The 13,695-nt window shown below is 36.5% G+C and overlaps 1 long non-coding RNA gene across 2 annotated transcripts in view; it reads left to right on the top strand.

The window, feature by feature from the left end:
- The window catches only part of LOC136856531 (uncharacterized), a 616,643-nt gene that overhangs the window by 562,769 nt on the left and 40,179 nt on the right, over positions 1 to 13,695 (top strand). The window lies entirely within an intron of this gene.

Below are 13,695 nucleotides of genomic sequence, written 5' to 3'. Positions count from 1 at the left end.
TACTCCAGTTCGCATAGCCTACGTAAAGAAGTCTCATGTGAAGTTATGTGATTCAGGAAATGTTAACGCAGCCGACCATTCCCGAATTCTGAGAGTAAAGTTATTAGTTTGAGGTTTATTTATTTATTATTAAAGCTCTGAAAATTATTTTTGTCGCCTTGAAACGGCACTTTCCATGAATTTTGGAAGTCGACAGTTGATAATATTTATAATTTCGTAACATTTACGTGCTTGACCAAATCCGAAATTGACTTCCACATTATTAAGCATACCGGAATTCTTGGCTTATTTATCCAGTTTCTCTTGACTTCAAGTATTTATTTCTATGTTTAAAATCAGTGTGGTAGCGATTAGTCATCTAATTCGTTCCAGACTATGAGTTAATTTATGGAAAAATATTACATAACAGGTAAGGTTGAATAACAAAAATTCTTACCATTTAGTTACTGTAGTAATAATCGGTGTTGCTATCCTACCTCAAGCTTAAAAAAATTACATTAATAAATAATTGAGAATAATGGCTATGTTGATGATACTCTCTCTCTCTCTCTCTCTCTCTCTCTCTCTCTCTCTCTCTCTCTCTCTCTCTCAGATAGAGAAAAATCCTAACTATTTAGTAACTTGTAATAATCGTTGGTGATATCCTACCTCAAGCTTAAAAAAAAAGGCATTGATTAATAATTGAGAACAGTGTTACTAATATACAGACATGTTGATGAAAGTCTCTCTCTCTCTCTCTCTCTCTCTCTCTCTCTCTCTCTCTCTCTCTCTCTCTCTCTCTGAGAAAGAGAAAAGCGAGGCTCCATACGACAGCCATCAAAAGATTAGAAGTCGAGCGGAAACCTCTAGCCAAGATTCACATCGTCACCTTAATGCACCGACTTTGTTCCCCAACACCATTCAGAATCTGGGAATAGAGCGAGGGGCCGGGGAGACGGGGAATGCACTGTAGGATCGGATAGGGACCTGCTTATCCCCATAGCCTTTACATTAAGCTAATCCTGACATGATACGAAACTCGAGGCATGGATGCAAGGGGTATTTTATAGGGGTGGCGTACGACGTTTTCAATACGTGCGAGCATCATCTCAGTTCGACCATTTCTTGAGAGCGCAGATCAAACCACTTATAAAACAATCATCTTTCTATTATATTCTGTAACTTAACGGAATTTCTCACGTCGTGCAGATGTACTTTCGTCAGCCACTTAAGATTTTCTCCAAAGGACTTCATTTTCTTTGGCTTTATTCATTTAACTTTACTCCTCCATTTTCAGATATCTCTTCTTTTTCTGCGCGCGTGTGTGTGTGTCCTGAATTCAAGCGCTGGAGAGAAATGATGTCAGTTATCCTGAGGAAGCCATTGGAATACCAAATGGAAGATCCCCTGAGGTTATTTTTCCTCTTAAGCAATGGAGACGGAGGCCATTTTGGTTAAGGAGGTTCATCTTTCAATGCTCTTGTTGCCTTCTCTCTCTCTCTCTCTCTCTCTCTCTCTCTCTCTCTCTCTCTCTCTCTCTCTCTCTCTCTCTCTCTCTCTCTGATCCATTGGAGGTCGTGCAGTTGTCGCCATTTGGAAGGCAAAATAACTTTGGGAAGTGACTGAATTTCACATCAGATCCCAGACAGTTAGAGAACGTGAGTTTAAACAAGACGTGTGAATTTCGATTATACCAAAACACTCTGATTATTAATCCACTTTAAATTAAGAGTAACCTTTATGGATTGTTTTCATATCCGTCTTGTGGTTTATTTTTTTCTTGATTTCACAATCCTTGTTAGATATTATTCACACAAGCACACTCACTTATATAATGCAAAATGAGACTCAAGGATAAAAGTTAGAAAGAAAAAAATAATATGCATGAAAAGGCATGAGAAAAAAAATCGTGAGGAAGGGAGTTTCACTTTCATTACTTAAAGATTCGAAGATAGAAAGACGGCGAGGGGTAGGCAAATATAATAAAGGGAAGTAGCTGAAGCCGTTACAATTGTTGTGAACACATACAGACCTAGACTTTTTACTTGGATGGAGGTTAAGATATCTCGTGTTACCAGCCTTTTGCATTGCACAAAGTCAAAATATTTAAAACAGCAAAATCAACAACCGTGATTGACTGTTAAAAATGCTGGACAGAGGGTGCATGTCATCACTCCAGCTTTATGGCCTAGGTATTATTCTTATCATCCATCTGGAAAGAAGTTATAAATGATAATAGTAATTCTACCTAAAAACTTATAATATAGTATTAGACACCATGTTTGTAGACCTATAAAACAGCATTGAGATGGAAGATCTTACATAAACACAGTAAAATATTTAAGGACAAGTTAGAAACCTTTAAGTACATAATTTTTTTATTTCATTCGCAAAGAAATATGTAAGCTATCTTATGAAGAAAAAGATTAATTATATTCAGAGTTGATAAAATATTGAAGTTACTCATTCAGTTAATGAATGTCCTTTCTTAGAATTAAATCAGCTAAGAAGTTACATAGTCGCCAAGTGGAAAAGCAGTTATGAAGTTTTATTTTATCAACACACACTGCAAGAAAGTTGAGAAGGTAAGAGTTCATTGTGTCATATCAATATCAATATATATATATTTATATATATATATTATATATATATATATATATATATATATATATATATATATATATATATATAATATATATATATATATATATATATATATATATATATATATATATATATATATATATATATATATATATTTTTTATATCACATCACTGAGACATTTTTTATATTCATCGACATTAAGCTACAAATGTCCTTAGATAGGCAATTCGCTCTACCTCGGAAATAATAGGGAAATTATGATCTCAAATACAGTCGGCCTCTTCAAAGGCTCTCAGAAAGAGTCCTAATCCCACAGCCATGTGAAATTATCCGTATATACAGTATATTCTTCTCCTCTCGACTGGAAGTACATTGCGTTAGCACTATTTTCAGTAATACTTAAACTTTTTCTCTCCCTTCATATCTCATTGTTTTATTCCAACATATTTCATAAGCATCATGTTAATCGTGCTCAACGTACTCTATCCGAGGATGATGAGATTGACATATCTCAAGTGCATCACTTGCAAATAGACTATATGTACTGAGGAAACCGAAGGAGATTGGAAGCAGTGGTAACTGTACTAATAAAGTTTTCTGTTTGAAGAAGAATCCCTTAAGGAATGGCATCTCTTGTTTGAGAAATTCTTCCTCTTTATAAGTAATTTTACATAGCTTCCTTATGCGTAACAGATTTTACAAAGTGGATTTTTATGTGAATTTTAACTGCAGAGTGTCCAAGAAACTTCACTCTCTCTCCGCGAGTATTGCAGAGTTGTTTTTTGCACATTATTCGTACTACTCAAAAAGAAGTGTATGATTTTTTTTTTTTTTAATAAAATCAATGTTCGTTTGTTCAGAGATCGAGAGAAATTGAATTTCATGTAACCTAGAGGATTAAAACTTCAAAACTATTTCTATTGATCATTAGCATAGAGAGAGAGAGAGAGAGAGAGAGAGAGAGAGAGAGGATAATAGCCAATGCAATCAACCAGAGTGCACCTGCTTGTAAACGCCAACTCGGGGTTGTTTTCTGTGTCTTTGAATCACTTCCGTTGCGTTTCTCAGTGTAACCGGGTATTATTCTTGAAAGCGAAATGCCTTTTTTTCCGTTTTTAATGCAGCTTCGTTAAGACACAGAGTCGCCGAATGTGCTATTTTTTCTTCAGTTTCTTGAAATAACTTTTGGGGCTTGACTCTGGCACGAAATCTGGTGAGGTAACAAAAAAAAGTGTGGGGTGGGGATTCAGTCTTTGTTAGATTGTAAATATGTAATATTATTTCTCATATCAGGGTTCTCTAAGGAAACGAGATGAAGCCCATGCTTTAAATTTGATCGACCTAGCAAGCTCATGTCAGCTTCAGAGGTTCGTGCGTTTGTGAGTATATATACCTGTCGCGGTGACCAAAACGCAAATAAGAAGTTTTTTGGGGAACAGGTTCGATTGATGTCCAGTTTTTCCAGGTTCCAGGTAAAAGGGAGCAGCAATTCGGTATTGACGTTGAGGTGAAGTGTAAAGAGCCTGTGAAAGACTGACTAATAGCACCGTCACACAACAAGCGTGGCGTGACTTTCCCGCGTTAGCACACGGAAGACTGCTTCTCCAAGACTTGCCTCGCATTACTCCAGTAAATAAGGCTGTCGGCCTTTCTTTGGCCTTTTCGCCTCAGTTCTTCAGCGTGTTTTATTTGTACTTTTTTTTTGGAACCAACCATTTTTATTAAATTAGTCACGTGATGGTTTTACTCATTGTCCGTTGTTATTATTATTATTATTATTATTATTATTATTATTATTATTATTATTGGTAAAAAGTCGCCCAACATTCACGTTCCAGCTGACAATAAGAGGAACAGACCTGCCTTTAGTTGGAATTTATGTATCTATTTTCTTCTTCTTATAAAAAAAATCTTTTTACAGATAAACTTTTTACAAAATAGTGATTATCGTTTACATTATCAAAGGATCCCAGTGACATGATTTTCAGTCCGGTGACCTCATGTTTATATATCTTGTGGCCCTTGATCTTGTCCATGGTCCGGTGCGTTTACCTCCATGAGGTCCTCTCTAATCCCTTGCCTTGTTTCAGTCCGGGGATTTTCGGCAGTCCTTTCGGATTCATTAAGCTGTAATGCCCCGTCTGACCTTTTGACCAGATCTAGTAGGCCTGATTCTTTTAGAAATAATTTGTTGTCGTTGTCCTTGTTTAAGCTGCTGAATGCTAAGATGGTTGCTGGAGGAATAGCTGGTATGGTAACGGACGTCCTGACTAGCATCACCGCTCAGAGGTGGCATGTACCGATAGTCGTAGCAATATGTATACAAATATGATATATATATATATATATATATATATATATATATATATATATATATATATATATATAGTGTGTGTGTGTGTGTGTTTGTATATATACATGCATACAGTACATACATGCATACATATATAGAATGGCAATTTAGGGACTAGACACAGGGACTGAACTGATTGTTGTTGACATGACAGGTACAGCAAGGTCTCTGTCTTTCTTGACTGTAATGATATTGATTGAATGACCGGATGTATTGTCGACAAACGACTGACGCTGTACCCCTTGTGTGCTCAATTGTACAGACTAGATGAAATGGTAACACGAGTAGTTCTTGGGTGAGAGAGCACTACTAGTATTTCAAGTGAGTTCCAATCCGAGTAACTTGGGCATGGGGTGTTCATCAGATTTCATTGTGGCGAGGAATATGAAGTGCGTAATCCCAAATCACACCAGTGCTAACTTCTCTTGCTGACTCGTGGAATGAGAAAGATATTCGTAAGGACATCCTCCGAACTAATCGTTTAGGAAAGAATACTGATGGAAGTAACCTTAATTCTAGGTGCTTTATTGTCAACAAAGTGAAATGGTTATTTTCGAGTTTTGCATTCTCAATGGTTGGTGTTATAGCCACGCTTACCGTATTGCTTGAAAAATGTACTTCGAGTATATGCACCCTTCCCGTGACAGTAAAACTCCAGATCTCGAGCTGGAACGTTAAAACAAAGAAGCAAACATTGACTTTCATGATATCCGCTTTGCTTGGAAGCCATTGTAAACATCAGTATATTCCGAAGTACTTTAATCTTCGTGACTGGACATAGGGTTGCTTGTTGACAAAGGTTTATGCAAATTCATGGCCCAGCAAACAAAACAAAGATTTTTTCGGCGGGGCTTCACCTTCTGATCTAAGATCTCCACTCCATGATTATCTTTTGCTTCTTGTTTTCCACGGAAGAGGGATGTGTCCGTGAGATACGCATGTTGACGAGATCAAATTTCGTATTTTTGTGTCCCCTGTTATTTATGACTTTTTATGGTAGTTCTTATGTTTTAATTATTAATCGTGCTATCATTTTTTTTTGTAATATTTTATCTACCCAAAAATCTCTTTATCATTTTTTCTGTTGGACTTATTTGTCAAAGTGATTCATGTTCCTTTTGAATATACAATTCATTGATAGAAACTAAGAGATGGGACAGTGTTCTTAGGGATATATTATCAAAGGAAAATATTTTCTTGAGAATGTATTTTGTAAATTAGCTAGTAAAAATATTCGAATGAATTTTTTTATACCTGTAATAAACATGCAAGAAGGGTTGTAGAGCGATTATGAGCTCAAATTGATTGTCCGAGGTTGTGGCTAATTTTGAGAGTCACCTGAACACCGAGCCGAAGAAAGTATTTCGTTAACTAACTAGTATTGGGAATCTATTTAGGAAATTTTGTATGCTTATAGCAACTGCATGGATAAACGAAAAATACATTTGAAATACTAAAAGGGATATATCTATGATACCCAAGTTGAACAATACGAACTTTTCGTATGTGAAGTGGCACATGAAGTAGGATTGTACTTGATGTGTTTTAAGAGGGATGAGGTTGTAAGCTTCACACCCTGATTCTCGAATGGGTAGTTGAATCTAACTTCGCTGATCAAGACAAGCGCTGTTGTGATACAGAAAATGAAGATAAGAAGTGAGGGATTTTACTTCTGTCATTATTGCTAGCAAGGTGTGGTTGACTATAAGTAATCAACAGTAACCAATTTCCAGCGATCATTCGACGATGTTTTGCTGTTCACATTCGACATCCATTATCCTTTCCAGTATTTGAAGATAAAATAATTTGTTTACCGTCTTACCACTAGAAAAGGGTTTTCGTGTAAGCACGTCTCGTATTTTACATATTTAGTTTCCGCAGAGCAGGGAAATTATGACTCATGAATTATTATATTGAAGAAAACTCATAAATAGATGCAAACGCGAGTAAGGTTTTGATAGCTTCCTTTCTTTATTGTAGTGCATTTAATTATTTTTGTGTTAGCGCATTTTCATCATTTGTCATCGTCAGAGACTTTAAATATTTGTTTAGTGAATCGATCAGATATTCCCATTTGGTATATTTTCACTGGCGCGAGATGATTATGCAAATATGTGAGTTGTGTTGCGTTGATTGAGTCACAAGTTTAGAGAGCCGTCTGTCCAGTTAAGCGGCGATGATTGATTGGTTATTAAACATTGGCGTTTCAGTTTCCATAGTCTTAGACTGTTTCATGTTAAATAAATAGTAATTAACCCTTTGATTTCGGTTGTAACGTATACGACGCATTTAATAAACTGGCCCGGAACACTGTTGTGTCGTATACGAGCACCGGTAATTTCCTTTTATGTGAAGGACTGATGATTGAAATACTGGCCTCTTTTTCTTGATATGGTAACAGTCTGTCAGTTGCCATACAGTGAATTCATATAAATTCACGTGTTTCCTAAAATTCATTAGTCTTCATCAAGATGTCACAGGAGGACGGGTCAAGGGTACGACATCCTCGAGTTGACCGCCGGCAGATCGAGAGAAGAGCTCTCGACGAGGATAACTATTTTATAGACCTTCTCGACTCATTTTCTGGATATGAAAATGAATCGGATTTAGAAGGAAATGAAATGGATAATTATGGTCCTGGTACAAGAGACAGTGATGAAATATCAACCGACAGTGAAAATGACGAAAATCTGCCACCTACAAATGAAAGCCAAGGTGTCAAAAGAAGGCGGAGACAGCGAAGTGACCCAGGTGATGAGTGGGAGTGGGCTGCCAGCAATTTCCAGCCCAGAGATTTCATATTTGACAGCAGTGGCAGTGGCATTACGTCGAAATGTAATGTGAATGAAAATTCAAAGGAAGTAGACTATTTTTTTTATTTTTTCGACAACGAATTTATGGGGCTGATTGCTGAAGAGACAAACCGTTATCAGAGATTCCTTGTTGATACGCTAGGAGATGCAGTGCCAAAGTATTTGCGAAAATTTGCTCAGGTTACTGTGGAGGAAATGATACGGTTCCTTTGTGTGATTATGATCATGTCGCATATAAGTAAACATCGCATCGTAGATTACTGGACTACGCTTGAGACATTCGAGACAAAAGGAGTGAGAAGGCTGATGGCAAGGGACAGATTTCTTCAAATTCTACGGGTTCTACATTTCGTTGATAATTCACAGGAAACAAGCCCAGATAATAAACTAAAAAAATTAAACCCGTGCTCGACAGTGTGCGTAGAAAATTCGGGAAAAATTTCAACCTTTCCAGGATTTATGCATAGATGAAAGTTTAATGTTATGGAAGGAAGGCTAAGTTTCAAGCAGTACATTCCAGATAAAAGAAGTCGATTTGGAGTGAAAATATTTGAACTTTGTGATGCCAAAACGGATTATATTGTCGATTTTATAATCTATACTGGAAAAGATACAGAGATATTGGTAGATGAGGATCTAGGGGTATCTGGTTCTGTGGTAAAAACATTTATGGCCTCGCATCTCGGAAAACATCACATCCTGTATTTCGATAATTGGTATTGCAGCCCAAAACTGCTCAAGTATTTGGGCGACAACGAAACAGGAGCATGTGGAACAGTCCGGAAAAATAGGAAATTTATGCCTAAATTTCCTGATGTGAACAAATCTGAGATTTCGTCTCAAAACTGCAATGGAATATTAGGTTTAAAATGGCAGGATAACAGGACAGTGTATATGTTATCTTCAGTACATGAAAATATAATGGTAGACTGTGAAAAAGGTGTCGACCAGGGAATTTGTGCAAAACCTGCATGCGTTGTTGACTATAATAAGAAAATGCGGATTGTGGACAAGAACGACATGCTTATTAGTTCTGTGAAGTGTATCCGTAAAACCACGAGATGGTACATAAAACTATTTTTCCGTCTGCTTGATATGATACTAGTAAACTGTCATCACTTGCATGGATTTGTTACTGGCAAGAAAGGGTCATATTTACAGTTTTCTAAGTCAGTCGTTCTGCAGTTGATTGAAAGGTACCCTCCAGCACCTAACAAGATAATTACCCGCACCGTAATAACGCAGCCAAGGCGGCTAACAGAAAGACACTTTCCTGATCCAGTTCCCTCAACAGAAAAACAACTGCGACCTAGACTAAGATGTCGTGTGTGCTCGCATACATCCCGTAGGCCCAAGAAAGGCCAGCAGACATATTTCATGTGTAAAGACTGCAATGTAGGACTATGTGTCGCTCCTTGTTTCAGAGAATACCACACACTTCTGAATTACTAGAATTCTGTCGTAAAAGTTTTGTCAAGATTATTATGTTCAGCTTATTAAATATTCAGATTCATAACCATTTGTTATTCACATTGTTTGATTTCATTCAACTTATGTCATAAAAGCTTCTTCCAATCATATTGAGTCTTATGTGTTTATACATTTTCTGATTTTGTTTTTTTATCTACAGCAAAAGATTTTTGTAAAAATAAATGTTGAAATTCATCCGTATTATAATTTTCTTCATCAAATTATGGCTTTAGTCTTTTTAGAGAGAGAGAGAGAGAGAGAGAGAGAGAGAGAGAGAGAGAGAGAGAGAGAGAGAGAGAGAGAGAGAGTAAATTACTATTTTGCGTTTAATGTTCCTTTTCTGTCCTTTGAAGACTGGATATCATAAAATATAAAATGAGTCGGATGTAATGTAAATCTGATAATCATGGTATTGATGATTTATGATATATGAGAATAATAATAACAATATAATAACCGTTACCATGAGATTAATGAATATAGACAATGTTGTTGTTGTTATTATTATAATTATTATTATTATTATTATTATTATTATTATTATTATTATTATTATTATTATTATTATTCAGAAGATGAACCCTATCCATATGAAACAAGCCCACAGGGGTAACTAACTTGAAATTCAAGCATCCTAAGAAAATGGTGTTCATTCAGAGTGAAATAACAGAAGGTGGTAGGAAATACAGAAAGAGGAGATCAGTTATTAGAAAACAGATGTACTAACAATAAATAAATAAAAATGTAAACAAAGTATTAAATACAAGATGTATTGCATAAGGGTAGTAATGCATTACATTCACTTGAACTTTTGAAGTTCCGTTTGCAACACATCCTCAGTAAAGAGGCTGTTCCACAGTCGTAAGGCGTGAGGAATAAAGGTCCCCTGGAACTGAAAAGTTCGAAGGCGAGGTACATTTACTGCACATTGATGCTGCTGTTCAGCGAACCTGGTTGCTCTCGACAGCAACAGGGGATCAGGGATCAACTGAGAATGTGAAAGATATGTCAAAATACAACTTATGAAAAAGTGACAAACAAGAGACCATCCGTCTATAGTCCAAGGCATAGCTGCCAAAGAAACCTTCCACCTCGAACCACTCTAAAAGATATAAATCTCTGGCAGAAGCAGACATCTCCCGGAGAACAGTATCCTAGTAAAGGAAGGACAAATTACCTAAAAAATGTTGCACTGATTTAATCACTCCATATAAGTATATGAGGACTTAAGAACAATACCCAACTTTCATGCGGCATTTGCTGACATTTTCATTAGATGTTTCTCAAAAATAAGATGTAAGTAAACAGGTACCACTAGAATAATTGAAGGAAAAGAAAAATATCTGTAGAAAATTATAACAGAATAAAATGATCTACAAAACCCTACAACTTCCCTGAATATTGGTTCAAAACAATTGAACAAATTCCAAAATGTTAGTGATTAAATATATATATATATATATATATATATATATATATATATATATATATATATATATATATATATATATATATATATATATATATATATATATATATATATATATATATATATATATATATATATATATATTATATATATATATATATATATATATATATATATATATATATATATATATATATATGTATATATATATATATATATATATATATATATATATATATATATATATATATATATATATATATATATATATATATATATATATATATATATATATATATATGTTCATATGTGGCTAATCATTTTTTGTAACAGAATTTATCCAATTTTTTTATTTTTATAGGGATAGGTGTGAGTATGTGTTTGTATTTTACATACACACACACACAAACATATATACATATATATCTACACTCATATATATGTAATTAATTGTATATATATTACACACACACACACATATATATATATATATATATATATATATATATATATATATATATATATATATATAACTGAATCACGAGAATATGGAACGTGATGAATATATAAATAAAGACAATTCCACGAAGGAAAGAGAAGCAACAGAGTATTGCAAGGCTTTTCATTTTGACGTATTGTCCTTTACTTAGTAGACTCGTTTCTCTTTCCTTCGGGGCATTGCCTTCATATATATATATATATATATATATATATATATATATATATATATATATATATATATATATATATATATATATATATATATATATATATATATATATATATAAGTACTCACACATGTATATATCAATTATATATATTATATATATATATATATATATATATATATATATACATACATACATACATACATATATAGTATATATATACATACACATACACACACCACACAATTACACATTTTGATCAGCAATGTGATTTATAATATTGATCCCTAGTGAATGTGGCGAGGTGGCAATTGTGTTTACATGTCACATGCAAGTGTGACAGACGACGCGCGTAGGGTGGCATTTCAGATGCACGTGTCCTGTTGACAGAAATGAACTGCTTTGTTTTCAGCCGCTGTACCCTCCACCTTTGTCGAATTTGGTGGGCGTGACCGTTGGAATATTAGCTTGAAAAAATGGGCCCCGGGATTATCCCAAGCCCTGGCAGTCTCCAATTCCTTGTTTCATTGACAAATGCGGATTCTGGAACCTCCTTTTTACTTGCGGCTAATACGATTTCCATTCAAGGAGGTTGTTTCCACTTTCCCCTGACTTTTGACCGCCATCGTCAATCAAACATTGAATTGGAATCTGTCCGAAGGACAAGGGATAATCCCAGGCCCTATTCCCAAGGTAGTATTCCAGCGTTCAGGGCCACCAAACTCAACACAGGTGGAAGGTAAGCAAGAGCAGAAAACAACGACCGGTCATTTCCATCAAAAGGATTCCGGCATCTCACGTACCACCCACGTCTCAGCCATGGAAATACGATTGTCACCTTCCAAATGTCCATATTCGCTAGTGTCCAAAATGTATTGTTGTGTCGTGTAATCATTGTTGCTGTTGTCATGGATTCATATATATATATATATATATATATATATATATATATATATATATATATATATATATATATATATATATAGATGCAGTAATGTGTGTGTGTTCGTACATATACTGTATGTATGTATGTAGGTGATATTGAGATGCACGTGTGCTTTGACAGAAATGACCTGCTTTGTTTTCAGCTCGCTGTACCTTCCACTTTGTCGAATTTGGTTGGCGTGACCGTTGGAATAATTGCCGATTTTGGAATATTCCTTTATTACTGGCAGCTTATTTATTTGTGTTGTTACATTAATTGCATAATATCTATATCACGGATCGCTACTATCACAATATTATCATATAAATAAAACAGGTTAATTTGCAGCAAAACAACAAATACAAACGCTATTACAATGATTGTTTACGATTTCGTGCGTCTGGTAGCATGCTACGGGTGACTACCGTCTGAAAACCCTCCGGATTGTGGTAAGTGTGAGGTCTCATCTCGGCCGTAATCAAAGGGCTAATGAAAATTAAAATAATTAATAATTTCCCATATTTTGGTAATCATAGAATCAACTAAAAACGATTATTAAATAAAATTATCTAAAAATGAAAAAAATCCCGTAAGGTGGGTCTGCCCAGACCCAACTTGCACCAGATAGGGTTAAGAGACTGGCCAGTCTTGGAGGCCTTTGGGCCTCATCCTTGAAGTTCTTGGGCCCTCTCCAGGCCTGCTTCCCCAGCCTGGCAGGATACCTGCCTTCCTCCGAGGAAGCAGCCTCTGGGTCGGACCCTTCCCTTCAAGGCTGCCCTCAAGAGACTGGCCAGCCTTGGAGGACTTTGGGTCTCATCCTTGAAGTTCTTGGGCCTCTCCAGGCCTGCTTCCCAGCCTGGCAGGATACCTGCCTTCCTCCGAGGAAGCAGCCTCTGGTCAGACCCTTCCCTTCAAGGCTGCCCTTAAGAGACTGGCCATCCTTGGAGGACTTTGGGCCTCATCCTTGAAGTTCTTGGGCCCTCTCCAGGCCTGCTTCCCCAGCCTGGCAGGATACCTGCCTTCCTCCGAGGAAGCAGCCTCTGGGTCGGACCCATCCCTTCAAGGCTGCCCACCCATCCCTTCAAGGCTGCCCTCAAGAGACTGGCCAGCCTTGGAGGACTTTGGGTCTCATCCTTGAAGTTCTTGGTCCCTCTCCAGGCCCGCTTCCCCAGCCTGGCAGGATACCTGCCTTCCTCCGAGGAAGCAACCTCTGGGTCAGACCCTTCCCTTCAAGGCTATCCTTAAGAGACTGGCCAGCCTAGGAGGAATTTGGGCCTCATCCTTGAAGTTCTTGGACCCTCTCCAGGCCTGCTTCCCCAGCCTGGCAGGATACCTGCCTTCCTCCGAGGAAGCAGCCTCTGGGTCGGACCCTTCCCTTCAAGGCTGCCCTCAAGAGACTGGCCATCCTTGGAGGACTTTGGGTCTCATCCTTGAAGTTCTTGGGCCCTCTCCA

Source organism: Macrobrachium rosenbergii, chromosome 3 (genome assembly GCF_040412425.1).
Source record: "Macrobrachium rosenbergii isolate ZJJX-2024 chromosome 3, ASM4041242v1, whole genome shotgun sequence".
Lineage (NCBI taxonomy): Eukaryota > Metazoa > Arthropoda > Malacostraca > Decapoda > Palaemonidae > Macrobrachium > Macrobrachium rosenbergii.
The sequence above is the reverse complement of the archived record's forward strand: the minus strand, read 5'-3'. Positions and strand labels throughout refer to the sequence as shown.